This window comes from Chiloscyllium plagiosum, unplaced genomic scaffold (assembly GCF_037043375.1).
Source record: "Chiloscyllium plagiosum isolate Xiang-an unplaced genomic scaffold, Cpla_swu_hap1 HiC_scaffold_18, whole genome shotgun sequence".
NCBI lineage: Eukaryota > Metazoa > Chordata > Chondrichthyes > Orectolobiformes > Hemiscylliidae > Chiloscyllium > Chiloscyllium plagiosum.
This window is the reverse complement of record NW_028270156.1, coordinates 36,717,207-36,737,870: the sequence shown is the minus strand read 5'-3', so window position 1 is coordinate 36,737,870 and position 20,664 is coordinate 36,717,207. Positions and strand designations below refer to the sequence as shown.

The following is a 20,664-nucleotide window of genomic DNA, read 5'->3' as shown; positions in this document are numbered from 1 at the left end:
ACGGTCACAGACGTGATTGGCATTTGTATAGACGGCTGTGTGTCAAAGAAGAAAATCAGTGCGTTCATCAACTAGAAACCTTGTATGAACTGGGATATCCATTGCCTACTGAAGACCGGGCAGGTGGCATTCAAATTGAATGACTCAGACTTTCATAAGAATTCTGGATACAACCTCTGCAAGGCTATTACAGATGCCAAGAGGCAGTACAGGACTACGTTAGAGACCCAAACTAACCAAATGGACACCCATCGCCTGTCACAAGGCCTACACAGCATAACAGGATGCAAATTGAAGCAGAACAGAATAGCGGAGAAAAACACAGCCTTCCCTGATCTTTTTACAATCCGTTCAAACAGAATGCCAGTGGAATGATACCACCTGCCCCCAACAACCCCAGATCCTCATATTCCTCCAGTCACTGCTGCAGATGTCAGATCGCCTTCTTGAGAGTGAACCCAAGGAAAGCAACTTGTCCGGATGGAGTCCCCAGCCATGCACTTAGATCCTGTGCAGACCAGCTAGCGAGAGAACTTTCTGACATCTTTAACCCCTCGTTGTTACAATCTGAAGTCCCCAACTGCTTCCATTATTCCGGTACCAAAGAAAGCACATGCAATGTGTCTCAATGACTACCGCCTGATGCCTCTGACTTCCATAGTTACAAAGTCCTTTGAGAGGTTAGTCATGGATCACATCAACCCTAGACCCCCAGCCTGCCTCAATCCCTTGCAATCTGCCTACCAGTGCAACAGGTCCACGGTAGATGCCATTTTTCTCATCCTGCACTCATTCGACGAACATCTGAATAATACAGATACCTGTGTCAGGCTTCTACTTATTGATTACAGCTCCACCTTCAACATTATAATACCAACCAAACTAACCTCCAAACTCTGAGACCTAGGTCTTGGGTCTGCTATCTGCAACAGGATCCTCAACCTCTTGATCCATAGACTGCAGTCAGTAAAGAAAGATAACATCACCTCCTCTGCGATGCGCCTCAACACCGGCGCCTCCCAAGAATACGTACTCAAGCTCCTACTGCACTCCCTGTACACTCGGGACTGTGTGGCACAATTTCATCCGAATGCCATTTACAAGTTCACTGAAAACACTACCATTGTATGACAGATATCAGACAGCATACAGAAAGAAGATAGGATGCTTGATCTTATGATGCAAAGATAACAATCTCTCCTCCAAAGTGGTGGGCAAAACTAAGGAGCTTGATCATCGACCTCCGGAAGAAAGAAGAACAACATGACCCTACTTACATCAATGGAGCTGAGGTGGAGAGGGTCGATAGCGTCAAATTCCTTGGAGTGATGATAACCAGCAACCTGCACTGAACCTCCCACAGAGGTGTGATAATCAAGAAGGCACAACAATGCCTCTTCTTCCTCTGAACGCTTATGAAATTCAGCATGTCTGTAAGGACCCTCACTAACTCTTATAGATGCATCATAGAAAGCTTTCTACCCAGCTACATCATGGCTGGTACAGTAATTGCTCTACCCATGGCCATAAGAACCTACAGAAAGCTATGTGAACAGCCCAGACAATCACACAAGCCATGGACTCCCTCTACGTATACTGTAGTTCCGGAATGGCAGCTAGCGTCAACAGTGACACCTCCAATCCTGGTATTAATCTCTTCCAACCTCTTCCATCACGCAGAAGATACAAAAGCTTAAACGCACATACCAGTGGGTTCCAGAACAAATTTTTACCCGCTGTTATTCGTCTGTCGAATGGGTCTCTCAAATTTCAAATCTAATGGCGATCTCTTTTTGTCCTCTCCTTGCAGCCATAACTTTCTCTGCCTTGCTCTGTTCAATCACCCTATGATCTGCTTATTCTGTACACAAAACACAACTTTCAACTGCACTTAGGTATGTGTGACAACGATAAATCACATCAAATCAAGTGCAACAGCCTGCTCGACTTACACAGTGACTGCAGTGGAGCTGTTGTCACCACTTGCAACTGACAAAGTCCAGCTGCATACATGACATGGATAAACAAACAGCATTAACATTTTGCGTCTGAAATGTTTTCTTCAGAACTGAACAGTCTTGGAATTTAAACATTTTTATGCTGTTGAGAGAGGGGGAGAAACATTAAGTAGAATAAATGGTAATGGTGCTCAGAGCAGGAGACAAAAAGAGTGGTAATGTTAGTAAAAGTGAGATGGAAATGTAAAATGCATGGAGATACTAGGTGCAAAAGAGAGAAAGAAAATCTATTCTGTTGAGAGTGAAACAACACGATACATTTTTTTTTAAAAAAGCAATGGAGGTGAAGGAAGGAGTCAGTTTCTAAACCAACTGGAGGGGTAGATGTCATGCTGTGAAGTTTGTTGACTCAATGTTCAGGGCTAGCATAGGGAGATGTGACATGAAAATGTGATGTTGTTCCTCCAGTTCACATTGAACATTAATACAACACTATAGCACACCCAGGATGGGAATTTTAGCATGGGAACATGATGGTTTAAGTGAAAAGGCAAACAACTGGCTGGTGAGTGTCATAATTAGGGATTGGGCACAGGTATGACATCATCGATATATCAGAGAAAGAGTTGTTGGTAGTCTCGGAATAGAAACACAACAAGGCATGTTTCACATACTGAGTTGAGAGTGTGATGCTGGAAATGCACAGCTGGTCAGGCAGCATCCGAGGAGCAGGAGAATTGACATTCAGGCAGAAGCCCTTCATCAGGAATGAGAAGTTCTCATCTTTTCCATGTTCCAAATACCAACAAAGGCACAAGCATAGCCTGGGACATATGTGGTTGTCTATACTTTGAGTGTTGTCATCTTGAGGTTGTACAGGACATGAGTGAGACCTAGGGTGGGGGAATTTCAAGAACAGGGGATATATTTTTAAGGTGAGAGGAGGGAGATTTTAAAAAGACATGAGGGGCAATTTATTTTTACACAGAAGGTGATTCACATGTGGAATGAACTTCCTGAGGAAATCCTGAATGTTGAGCACAATTGCAAAGTTTAAAAGACACCTAGGTAAATATATGAATAGCAAAGGTTTGGAGAGATAGGAGTAGACATTTTTTCCTAGATTTGCTTAAGAAATGTTGTAAGGAGAAAGCCGGGAACTATTGGCCTGTCTGACTTTGGTTGTGGGTAGATTGATGGAGGTGATTTTAAAACATAAACTTTATGGACATTTAGAGAGACATAAATTGATTCGGGATAGTCAGCGTGGCTTTGTGTGAGAAAAATAATTTCTCACAAACATGCTTGCAGTTTTGAAGAAGTTACCAAAACGATTGATGAAGGCAGAACAGTAGATATTGTTTACTTGGACTTTAGTAGAACTTTTGACAAGGTTCCACATTATAGACTAATTAGTAAAGTTAGGTCACAAGATTGAGCTTGCCAATTGGACGCATTATTGGCTTAATGGCAGGAGAAAGAGACTAGTGGTTGAGGGTTGCTTTCAGATTGAAGGCCTGTCACCAGAGTGTTCCACAAGGATCGGTTCTGGGAAATCTTTTGTTTGTCATCTATATGAATGATTTGGATGAGCATATAGAAGGCATGGTTAGTCAGCTTGCAGACAGCACCAAAAGTGGTAGCGTAGTAGCCAGTGAAATAGGTTTCCTAAGATTACAAAGGGATCTTGTTCAAATGGGTCAATGGGTTCAAAAATGGCAGATGGTGTTCAATCTGGATAAATGCAAGGTATTGCATTTGGGTTCAACAAATAAGGGTAGGACACATAGGGCACAACCAAAAGTAGGGCCTTGGTTGTGTTTATACACAAGTAGTGTTGGTAGAACAGAGAGGCCAATGGGTTCAGGTACACCATTCCTTGAAGTTTCCATCACATATAGACAGGGTGGTTCAAGAGACATTTTGCACGCTGTGCCTTCATTGCTCAATCCTTTGAGTATAGGCGTTGAAAAGTCATGTTGTGTTTGGGCAGGACATTGGTGAGACATCTTCTGGAATATAGTGTTCAGTTCTGTTTGCCAAGTAATAGGAAGGATATTTTTAAGCTGGAGGAATTCAGAAGAGGTTTACTGGATTTTGCCAGGTATGGAAAGTTTGAGCTGTAAAGAAAGGCTGGATAGACTGGGTAGGAACAAATTACTGCAGATGCTGGAATCTGTAACAGGAAACAAAAAGTGTTGGAGATCACAATGGTCGATGGAGAGAAAGCAAGCTGGTGTTATGAATCTCGATGAATCTACATCAGAGCTGAAGTGAAGTGAAGCGATAGGCTGGAACCTTTTACACTGGAGAGTAGCAGGTCAAGTGGAAACCTTATGGACGTTTATAAAATAAAATAATGAAGGGTATAGATAGGATGAAGAGTAGTTGTCTTTTTCCTCGGATGGGGGATTTCAGGAGAGGGGGCACATTTTAAGGGCAGAAGTGCGAGAGTTAAAAAAGACATGAGGGGCATCTGTTTTTCCATAGAGGGTGGGGGTTAGCCAGTGGAATGAAGTTCCTGAGGAACTGATGGATGTGGGCACCGTTACAATGTTTAAAAGATATTTGGGTAAGTACATGAAAACGGAAAGTAGCAGTGAGCTACGGCGAGTTTAGTTTGAGATTATGTTCGGCACAGAGTGATTGGGCTGAAGGGTTTGTTTCCGTACTGCATGACTCGATGACTCTCTGTGAAACTGCGTCCGCCTGTTGTCTTTGCAGCAATGTCTGCAGTGGAGCTGTTGCTGCCGTTTGAACTGAAGGCAACTGAGGGAAGCGCCACGCGATCGCCGGGGGCTGTGGCGCGCGCCTGTAATCCCGCTGCTGGGAGGCTGAGGCTGCCGGATGATTTGAGGTTGGGAGTTTTGGGCTGTTGTGGTCTGTGTCGATCGGGTGCCCACACTCAGGGCAGTGTCCACATGGTGCTCCTCGGGGAACTCGGGTGTACCAGGTGTGCTGCAGAGGGGTGAACCGGCCCAGGTCGGAAACGGAGCAGGTCAAAGCCCCCGCACTGCTCAGTAGTGGGATAGCACCTGTGAATGGATGCAGCAGTGCAGCCTGACCAATACAGTGAGACGCAGTCTTTTACACCATTCTTTACCTTGCGGCATTCCCATCTTTTGCCATCAGTGCAAACAATCTCGATGTCTCAATCCTGCTTCCTTCCTTCCCCACTCACTCCCTCCACCCCCTACGCCCGCCACGTTTATTCACTCTCACGATAACCAATCTTTACAAAGTCAACAACAAATCCACACATTTTACAACAACCGAATCTCTCTACAAGTCCTCCACACTCACCCAAACACACTCTCTCAGTCATTACCTCACACTTCCCACACTGCCCTTTTCTACCTCTCCTCAATATTCACTTCTCTTTTACTGCTCCCTGCTGTTCACAGCACCTACTGTTCTGAGAAAATCTCCACTTTACACAATCCTACCAGCCACGGCCAGCAGAGAGCGCAAAACTCTCTTCATTTTCCTACCCGAATTCTCCATTGCTCACATTGCCGAAACTTCCATTGCAACCACCAAGCGTTCAAGCTGCCTCCCGGCTCTTTCCCCTCTCCGTCATCCATTCATTCATTCACTTCGGCAAATGATTCTCCTGCAAAACTGTGCAACACTTGAACTCTCATTCTAACTTCTCTTATGCTGTAGCTACCAGAGAGAAAGAAAGAGGCAGCAAGACTGGCATTTCCATGATGCCACAATCAAGTTGACCAACAGCCCATTTTTCCATCTCCTCACTTCCGAGTATGAGGTCTTAGACAAGACAGCGAGAAATAATAGCAGCCGAGATGCACGTTATTTCCAAGAACGGGGGCCTTACTGGCCTCACTTTACAACTGGCGGTGGTCCAAGTGGCAGATCGGTTAGAAGAAAGTTCTCTGTTCCTCTCTGCTGCGATTCTCGCACGCCACTTGAATGCCACCGGTATTCAGTCTTCTGCTTCCCACTCTAATATTGAAAACATATCTTGGCCATTGCTGGAATGGAGCAATATAGTAGCAGAGGTGTAATTTGTTCAAGGGTTCTATCACACAAAATCATGCGACTGCCTTCCCTTACAGTCACAAGAGCATGTAACATAGAAGCTTCCGCAACAGATGTTGAACCATTGCTACTGAACCACCAACAATGCCTACCACTCCATACCACAAATACACTTTTGAAAATCAGATCACAGCACTGTGTTCCTGCTCCCAGTTTATAAGCAGAATCTGAAACTTGAGGACCTAGCACAGAAAGTAGGACAGTGCTGGTCTGAAGCTGCAGAAGGGCTTCTGTGGCGCTGCTTGGAATCGTTGGGCTGAACCATATTTCAGAGTTCAGCAGTCATCCTAGCCAAGTATGCTGTCACGGTCACAGACGTGATTGGCATTTGTATAGACGGCTGTGTGTCAAAGAAGAAAATCAGTGCGTTCTTCAACCAGAAACCTTGTATGAACTGGGATATCCATTGCCTACTGAAGACCGGGCAGGTGGCATTCAAATTGAATGACTCAGACTTTCATAAGAATTCTGGATACAACCTCTGCAAGGCTATTACAGATGCCAAGAGGCAGTACAGGACTACGTTAGAGACCCAAACTAACCAAATGGACACCCATCGCCTGTCACAAGGCCTACACAGCATAACAGGATGCAAATTGAAGCAGAACAGAATAGCGGAGAAAAACACAGCCTTCCCTGATCTTTTTACAATCCGTTCAAACAGAATGCCAGTGGAATGATACCACCTGCCCCCAACAACCCCAGATCCTCATATTCCTCCAGTCACTGCTGCAGATGTCAGATCGCCTTCTTGTGAGTGAACCCAAGGAAAGCAACTTGTCCGGATGGAGTCCCCAGCCATGCACTTAGATCCTGTGCAGACCAGCTAGCGAGAGAACTTTCTGACATCTTTAACCCCTCGTTGTTACAATCTGAAGTCCCCAACTGCTTCCATTATTCCGGTACCAAAGAAAGCACATGCAATGTGTCTCAACGACTACCGCCTGATGCCTCTGACTTCCATAGTTACAAAGTCCTTTGAGAGGTTAGTCATGGATCACATCAACCCTAGACCCCCAGCCTGCCTCAATCCCTTGCAATCTGCCTACCAGTGCAACAGGTCCACGGTAGATGCCATTTTTCTCATCCTGCACTCATTCGACGAACATCTGAATAATACAGATACCTGTGTCAGGCTTCTACTTATTGATTACAGCTCCACCTTCAACATTATAATACCAACCAAACTAACCTCCAAACTCTGAGACCTAGGTCTTGGGTCTGCTATCTGCAACAGGATCCTCAACCTCTTGATCCATAGACTGCAGTCAGTAAAGAAAGATAACATCACCTCCTCTGCGATGCGCCTCAACACCGGCGCCTCCCAAGAATACGTACTCAAGCTCCTACTGCACTCCCTGTACACTCGGGACTGTGTGGCACAATTTCATCCGAATGCCATTTACAAGTTCACTGAAAACACTACCATTGTATGACAGATATCAGACAACCATGAGTTAGCATACAGAAAGAAGATAGGATGCTTGATCTTATGATTCAAAGATAACAATCTCTCCTCCAAAGTGGTGGGCAAAACTAAGGAGCTTGATCATCGACCTCCGGAAGAAAGAAGAACAACATGACCCTACTTATATCAATGGAGCTGAGGTGGAGAGGGTCGATAGCGTCAAATTCCTTGGAGTGATGATAACCAGCAACCTGCACTGAACCTCCCACAGAGGTGTGATAATCAAGAAGGCACAACAATGCCTCTTCTTCCTCTGAACGCTTATGAAATTCATCATGTCTGTAAAGACCCTCACTAACTCTTATAGATGCATCATAGAAAGCATTCTACCCAGCTACATCATGGCTGGTACAGTAATTGCTCTACCCATGGCCATAAGAACCTACAGAAAGTTATGTGAACAGCCCAGACAATCACACAAGCCATGGACTCCCTCTACGTATACTGTAGTTCCGGAATGGCAGCTAGCGTCAACAGTGACACCTCCAATCCTGGTATTAATCTCTTCCAACCTCTTCCATCACGCAGAAGATACAAAAGCTTAAACGCACATACCAGTGGGTTCCAGAACAAATTTTTACCCGCTGTTATTCGTCTGTCGAATGGGTCTCTCAAATTTCTAATCTAATGGTGATCTCTTTTTGTCCTCTCCTTGCAGCCATAACTTTCTCTGCCTTGCTCTGTTCAATCACCCTATGATCTGCTTATTCTGTACACAAAACACAACTTTCAACTGCACTTAGGTATGTGTGACAACGATAAATCACATCAAATCAAGTGCAACAGCCTGCTCGACTTACACAGTGACTGCAGTGGAGCTGTTGTCACCACTTGCAACTGACAAAGTCCAGCTGCATACATGACATGGATAAACAAACAGCATTAACATTTTGCGTCTGAAATGTTTTCTTCAGAACTGAACAGTCTTGGAATTTAAACATTTTTATGCTGTTGAGAGAGGGGGAGAAACATTAGGTAGAATAATTGATAATGGTGCTCAGAGCAGGAGACAAAAAGAGTGGTAATGTTAGTAAAAGTGAGATGGAAATGTAAAATGCATGGAGATACTAGGTGCAAAAGAGAGAAAGAAAATCTATTCTGTTGAGAGTGAAACAACACGATACATTTTTTTTTAAAAAAGCAATGGAGGTGAAGGAAGGAGTCAGTTTCTAAACCAACTGGAGGGGTAGATGTCATGCTGTGAAGTTTGTTGACTCAATGTTCAGGGCTAGCATAGGGAGATGTGACATGAAAATGTGATGTTGTTCCTCCAGTTCACATTGAACATTAATACAACACTATAGCACACCCAGGATGGGAATTTTAGCATGGGAACATGATGGTTTAAGTGAAAAGGCAAACAACTGGCTGGTGAGTGTCATAATTAGGGATTGGGCACAGGTATGACATCATCGATATATCAGAGAAAGAGTTGTTGGTAGTCTCGGAATAGAAACACAACAAGGCATGTTTCACATACTGAGTTGAGAGTGTGATGCTGGAAATGCACAGCTGGTCAGGCAGCATCCGAGGAGCAGGAGAATTGACATTCAGGCATAAGCCCTTCATCAGGAATGAGAAGTTCTCATCTTTTCCATGTTCCAAATACCAACAAAGGCACAAGCATAGCCTGGGACATATGTGGTTGTCTATACTTTGAGTGTTGTCATCTTGAGGTTGTACAGGACATGAGTGAGACCTAGGATGGGGGAATTTCAAGAACAGGGGATATATTTTTAAGGTGAGAGGAGGGAGATTTTAAAAAGACATGAGGGGCAATTTATTTTTACACAGAAGGTGATTCACATGTGGAATGAACTTCCTGAGGAAATCCTGAATGTTGAGCACAATTGCAAAGTTTAAAAGACACCTAGGTAAATATATGAATAGCAAAGGTTTGGAGAGATAGGAGTAGACATTTTTTCCTAGATTTGCTTAAGAAATGTTGTAAGGAGAAAGCCGGGAACTATTGGCCTGTCTGACTTTGGTTGTGGGTAGATTGATGGAGGTGATTTTAAAACATAAACTTTATGGACATTTAGAGAGACATAAATTGATTCGGGATAGTCAGCGTGGCTTTGTGTGAGAAAAATAATTTCTCACAAACATGCTTGCAGTTTTGAAGAAGTTACCAAAACGATTGATGAAGGCAGAACAGTAGATATTGTTTACTTGGACTTTAGTAGAACTTTTGACAAGGTTCCACATTATAGACTAATTAGTAAAGTTAGGTCACAAGATTGAGCTTGCCAATTGGACGCATTATTGGCTTAATGGCAGGAGAAAGAGACTAGTGGTTGAGGGTTGCTTTCAGATTGAAGGCCTGTCACCAGAGTGTTCCACAAGGATCGGTTCTGGGAAATCTTTTGTTTGTCATCTATATGAATGATTTGGATGAGCATATAGAAGGCATGGTTAGTCAGCTTGCAGACAGCACCAAAAGTGGTAGCGTAGTAGCCAGTGAAATAGGTTTCCTAAGATTACAAAGGGATCTTGTTCAAATGGGTCAATGGGTTCAAAAATGGCAGATGGTGTTCAATCTGGATAAATGCAAGGTATTGCATTTGGGTTCAACAAATAAGGGTAGGACACATAGGGCACAACCAAAAGTAGGGCCTTGGTTGTGTTTATACACAAGTAGTGTTGGTAGAACAGAGAGGCCAATGGGTTCAGGTACACCATTCCTTGAAGTTTCCATCACATATAGACAGGGTGGTTCAAGAGACATTTTGCACGCTGTGCCTTCATTGCTCAATCCTTTGAGTATAGGCGTTGAAAAGTCACGTTGTGTTTGGGCAGGACATTGGTGAGACATCTTCTGGAATATAGTGTTCAGTTCTGTTTGCCAAGTAATAGGAAGGATATTTTTAAGCTGGAGGAATTCAGAAGAGGTTTACTGGATTTTGCCAGGTATGGAAAGTTTGAGCTGTAAAGAAAGGCTGGATAGACTGGGTAGGAACAAATTACTGCAGATGCTGGAATCTGTAACAGGAAACAAAACGTGTTGGAGATCACAATGGTCGATGGAGAGAAAGCAAGCTCGTGTTATGAATCTCGATGAATCTACATCAGAGCTGAAGTGAAGTGAAGCGATAGGCTGGAACCTTTTACACTGGAGAGTAGCAGGTCAAGTGGAAACCTTATGGACGTTTATAAAATAAAATAATGAAGGGTATAGATAGGATGAAGAGTAGTTGTCTTTTTCCTCGGATGGGGGATTTCAGGAGAGGGGGCACATTTTAAGGGCAGAAGTGCGAGAGTTAAAAAAGACATGAGGGGCATCTTTTTTTCCATAGAGGGTGGGGGTTAGCCAGTGGAATGAAGTTCCTGAGGAACTGATGGATGTGGGCACCGTTACAATGTTTAAAAGATATTTGGGTAAGTACATGAAAACGGAAAGTAGCAGTGAGCTACGGCGAGTTTAGTTTGAGATTATGTTCGGCACAGAGTGATTGGGCTGATGGGTTTGTTTCCGTACTGTATGACTCGATGACTCTCTGTGAAACTGCGTCCGCCTGTTGTCTTTGCAGCAATGTCTGCAGTGGAGCTGTTGCTGCCGTTTGAACTGAAGGCAACTGAGGGAAGCGTCACGCGATCGCCGGGAGCTATGGCGCGCGCCTGTAATCCCGCTGCTGGGAGGCTGAGGCTGCTGGATGACTTGAGGTTGGGAGTTCTGGGCTGTTGTGGTCTGTGTCGATCGGGTGCCCACACTCAGGGCAGTGTCCACATGGTGCTCCTCGGGGAACTCGGGTGTTCCAGGTGTGCTGCAGAGGGGTGAACCGGCCCAGGTCGGAAACGGAGCAGGTCAAAGCCCCCGCACTGCTCAGTAGTGGGATAGCACCTGTGAATGGATGCAGCAGTGCAGCCTGACCAATACAGTGAGACGCAGTCTTTTACACCATTCTTTACCTTGCGGCATTCCCATCTTTTGCCATCAGTGCAAACAATCTCGATGTCTCAATCCTGCTTCCTTCCTTCCCCACTCACTCCCTCCACCCCCTACGCCCGCCACGTTTATTCACTCTCACGATAACCAATCTTTACAAAGTCAACAACAAATCCACACATTTTACAACAACCGAATCTCTCTACAAGTCCTCCACACTCACCCAAACACACTCTCTCAGTCATTACCTCACACTTCCCACACTGCCCTTTTCTACCTCTCCTCAATATTCACTTCTCTTTTACTGCTCCCTGCTGTTCACAGCACCTACTGTTCTGAGAAAATCTCCACTTTACACAATCCTACCAGCCACGGCCAGCAGAGAGCGCAAAACTCTCTTCATTTTCCTGCCCGAATTCTCCATTGCTCACATTGCCGAAACTTCCATTGCAACCACCAAGCGTTCAAGCTGCCTCCCGGCTCTTTCCCCTCTCCGTCATCCATTCATTCATTCACTTCGGCAAATGATTCTCCTGCAAAACTGTGCAACACTTGAACTCTCATTCTAACTTCTCTCATGCTGTAGCTACCAGAGAGAAAGAAAGAGGCAGCAAGACTGGCATTTCCATGATGCCACAATCAAGTTGACCAACAGCCCATTTTTCCATCTCCTCACTTCCGAGTATGAGGTCTTAGACAAGACAGCGAGAAATAATAGCAGCCGAGATGCACGTTATTTCCAAGAACGGGGGTCTTACTGGCCTCACTTTACAACTGGCGGTGGTCCAAGTGGCAGATCGGTTAGAAGAAAGTTCTCTGTTCCTCTCTGCTGCGATTCTCGCACGCCACTTGAATGCCACCGGTATTCAGTCTTCTGCTTCCCACTCTAATATTGAAAACATATCTTGGCCATTGCTGGAATGGAGCAATATAGTAGCAGAGGTGTAATTTGTTCAAGGGTTCTATCACACAAAATCATGCGACTGCCTTCCCTTACAGTCACAAGAGCATGTAACATAGAAGCTTCCGCAACAGATGTTGAACCATTGCTACTGAACCACCAACAATGCCTACCACTCCATACCACAAATACACTTTTGAAAATCAGATCACAGCACTGTGTTCCTGCTCCCAGTTTATAAGCAGAATCTGAAACTTGAGGACCTAGCACAGAAAGTAGGACAGTGCTGGTCTGAAGCTGCAGAAGGGCTTCTGTGGCGCTGCTTGGAATCGTTGGGCTGAACCATATTTCAGAGTTCAGCAGTCATCCTAGCCAAGTATGCTGTCACGGTCACAGACGTGATTGGCATTTGTATAGACGGCTGTGTGTCAAAGAAGAAAATCAGTGCGTTCATCAACCAGAAACCTTGTATGAAATGGGATATCCATTGCCTACTGAAGACCGGGCAGGTGGCATTCAAATTGAATGACTCAGACTTTCATAAGAATTCTGGATACAACCTCTGCAAGGCTATTACAGATGCCAAGAGGCAGTACAGGACTACGTTAGAGACCCAAACTAACCAAATGGACACCCATCGCCTGTCACAAGGCCTACACAGCATAACAGGATGCAAATTGAAGCAGAACAGAATAGCGGAGAAAAACACAGCCTTCCCTGATCTTTTTACAATCCGTTCAAACAGAATGCCAGTGGAATGATACCACCTGCCCCCAACAACCCCAGATCCTCATATTCCTCCAGTCACTGCTGCAGATGTCAGATCGCCTTCTTGAGAGTGAACCCAAGGAAAGCAACTTGTCCGGATGGAGTCCCCAGCCATGCACTTAGATCCTGTGCAGACCAGCTAGCGAGAGAACTTTCTGACATCTTTAACCCCTCGTTGTTACAATCTGAAGTCCCCAACTGCTTCCATTATTCCGGTACCAAAGAAAGCACATGCAATGTGTCTCAATGACTACCGCCTGATGCCTCTGACTTCCATAGTTACAAAGTCCTTTGAGAGGTTAGTCATGGATCACATCAACCCTAGACCCCCAGCCTGCCTCAATCCCTTGCAATCTGCCTACCAGTGCAACAGGTCCACGGTAGATGCCATTTTTCTCATCCTGCACTCATTCGACGAACATCTGAATAATACAGATACCTGTGTCAGGCTTCTACTTATTGATTACAGCTCCACCTTCAACATTATAATACCAACCAAACTAACCTCCAAACTCTGAGACCTAGGTCTTGGGTCTGCTATCTGCAACAGGATCCTCAACCTCTTGATCCATAGACTGCAGTCAGTAAAGAAAGATAACATCACCTCCTCTGCGATGCGCCTCAACACCGGCGCCTCCCAAGAATACGTACTCAAGCTCCTACTGCACTCCCTGTACACTCGGGACTGTGTGGTACAATTTCATCCGAATGCCATTTACAAGTTCACTGAAAACACTACCATTGTATGACAGATATCAGACAACCATGAGTTAGCATACAGAAAGAAGATAGGATGCTTGATCTTATGATGCAAAGATAACAATCTCTCCTCCAAAGTGGTGGGCAAAACTAAGGAGCTTGATCATCGACCTCCGGAAGAAAGAAGAACAACATGACCCTACTTACATCAATGGAGCTGAGGTGGAGAGGTTCGATAGCGTCAAATTCCTTGGAGTGATGATAACCAGCAACCTGCACTGAACCTCCCACAGAGGTGTGATAATCAAGAAGGCACAACAATGCCTCTTCTTCCTCTGAACGCTTATGAAATTCAGCATGTCTGTAAGGACCCTCACTAACTCTTATAGATGCATCATAGAAAGCATTCTACCCAGCTACATCATGGCTGGTACAGTAATTGCTCTACCCATGGCCATAAGAACCTACAGAAAGTTATGTGAACAGCCCAGACAATCACACAAGCCATGGACTCCCTCTACGTATACTGTAGTTCCGGAATGGCAGCTAGCGTCAACAGTGACACCTCCAATCCTGGTATTAATCTCTTCCAACCTCTTCCATCACGCAGAAGATACAAAAGCTTAAACGCACATACCAGTGGGTTCCAGAACAAATTTTTACCCGCTGTTATTCGTCTGTCGAATGGGTCTCTCAAATTTCAAATCTAATGGCGATCTCTTTTTGTCCTCTCCTTGCAGCCATAACTTTCTCTGCCTTGCTCTGTTCAATCACCCTATGATCTGTTTATTCTGTACACAAAACACAACTTTCAACTGCACTTAAGTATGTGTGACAACGATAAATTACATCAAATCAAGTGCAACAGCCTGCTCGACTTACACAGTGACTACAGTGGAGCTGTTGTCACCACTTGCAACTGACAAAGTCCAGCTGCATACATGACATGGATAAACAAACAGCATTAACATTTTGCGTCTGAAATGTTTTCTTCAGAACTGAACAGTCTTGGAATTTAAACATTTTTATGCTGTTGAGAGAGGGGGAGAAACATTAAGTAGAATAAATGGTAATGGTGCTCAGAGCAGGAGACAAAAAGAGTGGTAATGTTAGTAAAAGTGAGATGGAAATGTAAAATGCATGGAGATACTAGGTGCAAAAGAGAGAAAGAAAATCTATTCTGTTGAGAGTGAAACAACACGATACATTTTTTTTTAAAAAAGCAATGGAGGTGAAGGAAGGAGTCAGTTTCTAAACCAACTGGAGGGGTAGATGTCATGCTGTGAAGGTGTTTGCCTCAATGTTCAGGGCTAGCATAGGGAGATGTGACATGAAAATGTGATGTTGTTCCTCCAGTTCACATTGAACATTAATACAACACTATAGCACACCCAGGATGGGAATTTTAGCATGGGAACATGATGGTTTAAGTGAAAAGGCAAACAACTGGCTGGTGAGTGTCATAATTAGGGATTGGGCACAGGTATGACATCATCGATATATCAGAGAAAGAGTTGTTGGTAGTCTCGGAATAGAAACACAACAAGGCATGTTTCACATACTGAGTTGAGAGTGTGATGCTGGAAATGCACAGGTGGTCAGGCAGCATCCGAGGAGCAGGAGAATTGACATTCAGGCATAAGCCCTTCATCAGGAATGAGAAGTTCTCATCTTTTCCATGTTCCAAATACCAACAAAGGCACAAGCATAGCCTGGGACATATGTGGTTGTCTATACTTTGAGTGTTGTCATCTTGAGGTTGTACAGTGTTGTCATCTTGAGGTTGTACAGGACATGAGTGAGACCTAGAATGGGGGAATTTCAAGAACAGGGGATGTATTTTTAAGGTGAGAGGAGGGAGATTTTAAAAAGACATGAGGGGCAATTTATTTTTACACAGAAGGTGATTCACATGTGGAATGAACTTCCTGAGGAAATCCTGAATGTTGAGCACAATTGCAAAGTTTAAAAGACACCTAGGTAAATATATGAATAGCAAAGGTTTGGAGAGATAGGAGTAGACATTTTTTCCTAGATTTGCTTAAGAAATGTTGTAAGGAGAAAGCCGGGAACTATTGGCCTGTCTGACTTTGGTTGTGGGTAGATTGATGGAGGTGATTTTAAAACATAAACTTTATGGACATTTAGAGAGACATAAATTGATTCGGGATAGTCAGCGTGGCTTTGTGTGAGAAAAATAATTTCTCACAAACATGCTTGCAGTTTTGAAGAAGTTACCAAAACGATTGATGAAGGCAGAACAGTAGATATTGTTTACTTGGACTTTAGTAGAACTTTTGACAAGGTTCCACATTATAGACTAATTAGTAAAGTTAGGTCACAAGATTGAGCTTGCCAATTGGACGCATTATTGGCTTAATGGCAGGAGAAAGAGACTCGTGGTTGAGGGTTGCTTTCAGATTGAAGGCCTGTCACCAGAGTGTTCCACAAGGATCGGTTCTGGGAAATCTTTTGTTTGTTATCTATATGAATGATTTGGATGAGCATATAGAAGGCATGGTTAGTCAGCTTGCAGACAGCACCAAAAGTGGTAGCGTAGTAGCCAGTGAAATAGGTTTCCTAAGATTACAAAGGGATCTTGTTCAAATGGGTCAATGGGTTCAAAAATGGCAGATGGTGTTCAATCTGGATAATTGCAAGGTATTGCATTTGGGTTCAACAAATAAGGGTAGGACACATAGGGCACAACCAAAAGTAGGGCCTTGGTTGTGTTTATACACAAGTAGTGTTGGTAGAACAGAGAGGCCAATGGGTTCAGGTACACCATTCCTTGCAGTTTCCATCACATATAGACAGGGTGGTTCAAGAGACATTTTGCACGCTGTGCCTTCATTGCTCAATCCTTTGAGTATAGGCGTTGAAAAGTCACGTTGTGTTTGGGCAGGACGTTGGTGAGACATCTTCTGGAATATAGTGTTCAGTTCTGTTTGCCAAGTAATAGGAAGGATATTTTTAAGCTGGAGGAATTCAGAAGAGGTTTACTGGATTTTGCCAGGTATGGAAAGTTTGAGCTGTAAAGAAAGGCTGGATAGACTGGGTAGGAACAAATTACTGCAGATGCTGGAATCTGTAACAGGAAACAAAAAGTGTTGGAGATCACAATGGTCGATGGAGAGAAAGCAAGCTCGTGTTATGAATCTCGATGAATCTACATCAGAGCTGAAGTGAAGTGAAGCGATAGGCTGGAACCTTTTACACTGGAGAGTAGCAGGTCAAGTGGGAACCTTATGGACGTTTATAAAATAAAATAATGAAGGGTATAGATAGGATGAAGAGTAGTTGTCTTTTTCCTCGGATGGGGGATTTCAGGAGAGGGGGCACATTTTAAGGGCAGAAGTGCGAGAGTTAAAAAAGACATGAGGGGCATCTTTTTTTCCATAGAGGGTGGGGGTTAGCCAGTGGAATGAAGTTCCTGAGGAACTGATGGATGTGGGCACCGTTACAATGTTTAAAAGATATTTGGGTAAGTACATGAAAAGGGAAAGTTTGGATCTGGACCAGTAGCAGTGAGCTACGGCGAGTTTAGTTTGAGATTATGTTCGGCACAGAGTGATTGGGCTGAAGGGTTTGTTTCCGTACTGCATGACTCGATGACTCTCTGTGAAACTGCGTCCGCCTGTTGTCTTTGCAGCAATGTCTGCAGTGGAGCTGTTGCTGCCGTTTGAACTGAAGGCAACTGAGGGAAGCGCCACGCGATCGCCGGGGGCTGTGGCGCGCGCCTGTAATCCCGCTGCTGGGAGGCTGAGGCTGCCGGATGACTTGAGGTTGGGAGTTCTGGGCTGTTGTGGTCTGTGTCGATCGGGTGCCCACACTCAGGGCAGTGTCCACATGGTGCTCCTCGGGGAACTCGGGTGTACCAGGTGTGCTGCAGAGGGGTGAACCGGCCCAGGTCGGAAACGGAGCAGGTCAAAGCCCCCGCACTGCTCAGTAGTGGGATAGCACCTGTGAATGGATGCAGCAGTGCAGCCTGACCAATACAGTGAGACGCAGTCTTTTACACCATTCTTTACCTTGCGGCATTCCCATCTTTTGCCATCAGTGCAAACAATCTCGATGTCTCAATCCTGCTTCCTTCCTTCCCCACTCACTCCCTCCACCCCCTACGCCCGCCACGTTTATTCACTCTCACGATAACCAATCTTTACAAAGTCAACAACAAATCCACACATTTTACAACAACCGAATCTCTCTACAAGTCCTCCACACTCACCCAAACACACTCTCTCAGTCATTACCTCACACTTCCCACACTGCCCTTTTCTACCTCTCCTCAATATTCACTTCTCTTTTACTGCTCCCTGCTGTTCACAGCACCTCCTGTTCTGAGAAAATCTCCACTTTACACAATCCTACCAGCCACGGCCAGCAGAGAGCGCAAAACTCTCTTCATTTTCCTGCCCGAATTCTCCATTGCTCACATTGCCGAAACTTCCATTGCAACCACCAAGCGTTCAAGCTGCCTCCCGGCTCTTTCCCCTCTCCGTCATCCATTCATTCATTCACTTCGGCAAATGATTCTCCTGCAAAACTGTGCAACACTTGAACTCTCATTCTAACTTCTCTCATGCTGTAGCTACCAGAGAGAAAGAAAGAGGCAGCAAGACTGGCATTTCCATGATGCCACAATCAAGTTGACCAACAGCCCATTTTTCCATCTCCTCACTTCCGAGTATGAGGTCTTAGACAAGACAGCGAGAAATAATAGCAGCCGAGATGCACGTTATTTCCAAGAACGGGGGCCTTACTGGCCTCACTTTACAACTGGCGGTGGTCCAAGTGGCAGATCGGTTAGAAGAAAGTTCTCTGTTCCTCTCTGCTGCGATTCTCGCACGCCACTTGAATGCAACCGGTATTCAGTCTTCTGCTTCCCACTCTAATATTGAAAACATATCTTGGCCATTGCTGGAATGGAGCAATATAGTAGCAGAGGTGTAATTTGTTCAAGGGTTCTATCACACAAAATCATGCGACTGCCTTCCCTTACAGTCACAAGAGCATGTAACATAGAAGCTTCCGCAACAGATGTTGAACCATTGCTACTGAACCACCAACAATGCCTACCACTCCATACCACAAATACACTTTTGAAAATCAGATCACAGCACTGTGTTCCTGCTCCCAGTTTATAAGCAGAATCTGAAACTTGAGGACCTAGCACAGAAAGTAGGACAGTGCTGGTCTGAAGCTGCAGAAGGGCTTCTGTGGCGCTGCTTGGAATCGTTGGGCTGAACCATATTTCAGAGTTCAGCAGTCATCCTAGCCAAGTATGCTGTCACGGTCACAGACGTGATTGGCATTTGTATAGACGGCTGTGTGTCAAAGAAGAAAATCAGTGCGTTCATCAACCAGAAACCTTGTATGAAATGGGATATCCATTGCCTACTGAAGACCGGGCAGGTGGCATTCAAATTGAATGACTCAGACTTTCATAAGAATTCTGGATACAACCTCTGCAAGGCTATTACAGATGCCAAGAGGCAGTACAGGACTACGTTAGAGACCCAAACTAACCAAATGGACACCCATCGCCTGTCACAAGGCCTACACAGCATAACAGGATGCAAATTGAAGCAGAACAGAATAGCGGAGAAAAACACAGCCTTCCCTGATCTTTTTACAATCCGTTCAAACAGAATGCCAGTGGAATGATACCACCTGACCCCAACAACCCCAGATCCTCATATTCCTCCAGTCACTGCTGCAGATGTCAGATCGCCTTCTTGAGAGTGAACCCAAGGAAAGCAACTTGTCCGGATGGAGTCCCCAGCCATGCACTTAGATCCTGTGCAGACCAGCTAGCGAGAGAACTTTCTGACATCTTTAACCCCTCGTTGTTACAATCTGAAGTCCCCAACTGCTTCCATTATTCCGGTACCAAAGAAAGCACATGCAATGTGTCTCAATGACTACCGCCTGATGCCTCTGACTTCCATAGTTACAAAGTCCTTTGAGAGGTTAGTCATGGATCACATCAACCCTAGACCCCCAGCCTGCCTCAATCCCTTGCAATCTGCCTACCAGTGCAACAGGTCCACGGTAGATGCCATTTTTCTCATCCTGCACTCATTCGACGAACATCTGAATAATACAGATACCTGTGTCAGGCTTCTACTTATTGATTACAGCTCCACCTTCAACATTATAATACCAACCAAACTAACCTCCAAACTCTGAGACCTAGGTCTTGGGTCTGCTATCTGCAACAGGATCCTCAACCTCTTGATCCATAGACTGCAGTCAGTAAAGAAAGATAACATCACCTCCTCTGCGATGCGCCTCAACACCGGCGCCTCCCAAGAATACGTACTCAAGCTCCTACTGCACTCCCTGTACACTCGGGACTGTGTGGCACAATTTCATCCGAATGCCATTTACAAGTTCACTGAAAACACTACCATTGTATGACAGATATCAGACAACCATGAGTTAGCATACAGAAAGAAGATAGGATGCTTGATCTTATGATGCAAAGATAACAATCTCTCCTCCAAAGTGGTGGGCAAAACTAAGGAGCTTGATCATCGACCTCCGGAAGAAAGAAGAACAACATGACCCTACTTACATCAATGGAGCTGAGGTGGAGAGGGTCGATAGCGTCAAATTCCTTGGAGTGATGATAACCAGCAACCTGCACTGAACCTCCCACAGAGGTGTGATAATCAAGAAGGCACAACAATGCCTCTTCTTCCTCTGAACGCTTATGAAATTCAGCATGTCTGTAAGGACCCTCACTAACTCTTATAGATGCATCATAGAAAGCATTCTACCCAGCTACATCATGGCTGGTACAGTAATTGTTCTACCCATGGCCATAAGAACCTACAGAAAGTTATGTGAACAGCCCAGACAATCACACAAGCCATGGACTCCCTCTACGTATACTGTAGTTCCGGAATGGCAG

General features: G+C 44.7%; 3 non-coding genes across 3 annotated transcripts; all 3 read left to right on the top strand.

The window, feature by feature from the left end:
* The first annotated feature begins 4,749 nt into the window (after window positions 1-4,749).
* On the top strand, window positions 4,750-5,047 carry LOC148146939 (signal recognition particle RNA). The gene has a single exon (XR_015760264.1).
* A 6,038-nt stretch (window positions 5,048-11,085) lies between these two features.
* LOC148146938 (signal recognition particle RNA) lies at window positions 11,086-11,383 on the top strand. Its single transcript, XR_015760273.1, has one exon.
* A 6,078-nt stretch (window positions 11,384-17,461) lies between these two features.
* LOC148146937 (signal recognition particle RNA) lies at window positions 17,462-17,759 on the top strand. The gene has a single exon (XR_015760320.1).
* The last annotated feature ends 2,905 nt before the right edge of the window (window positions 17,760-20,664 follow it).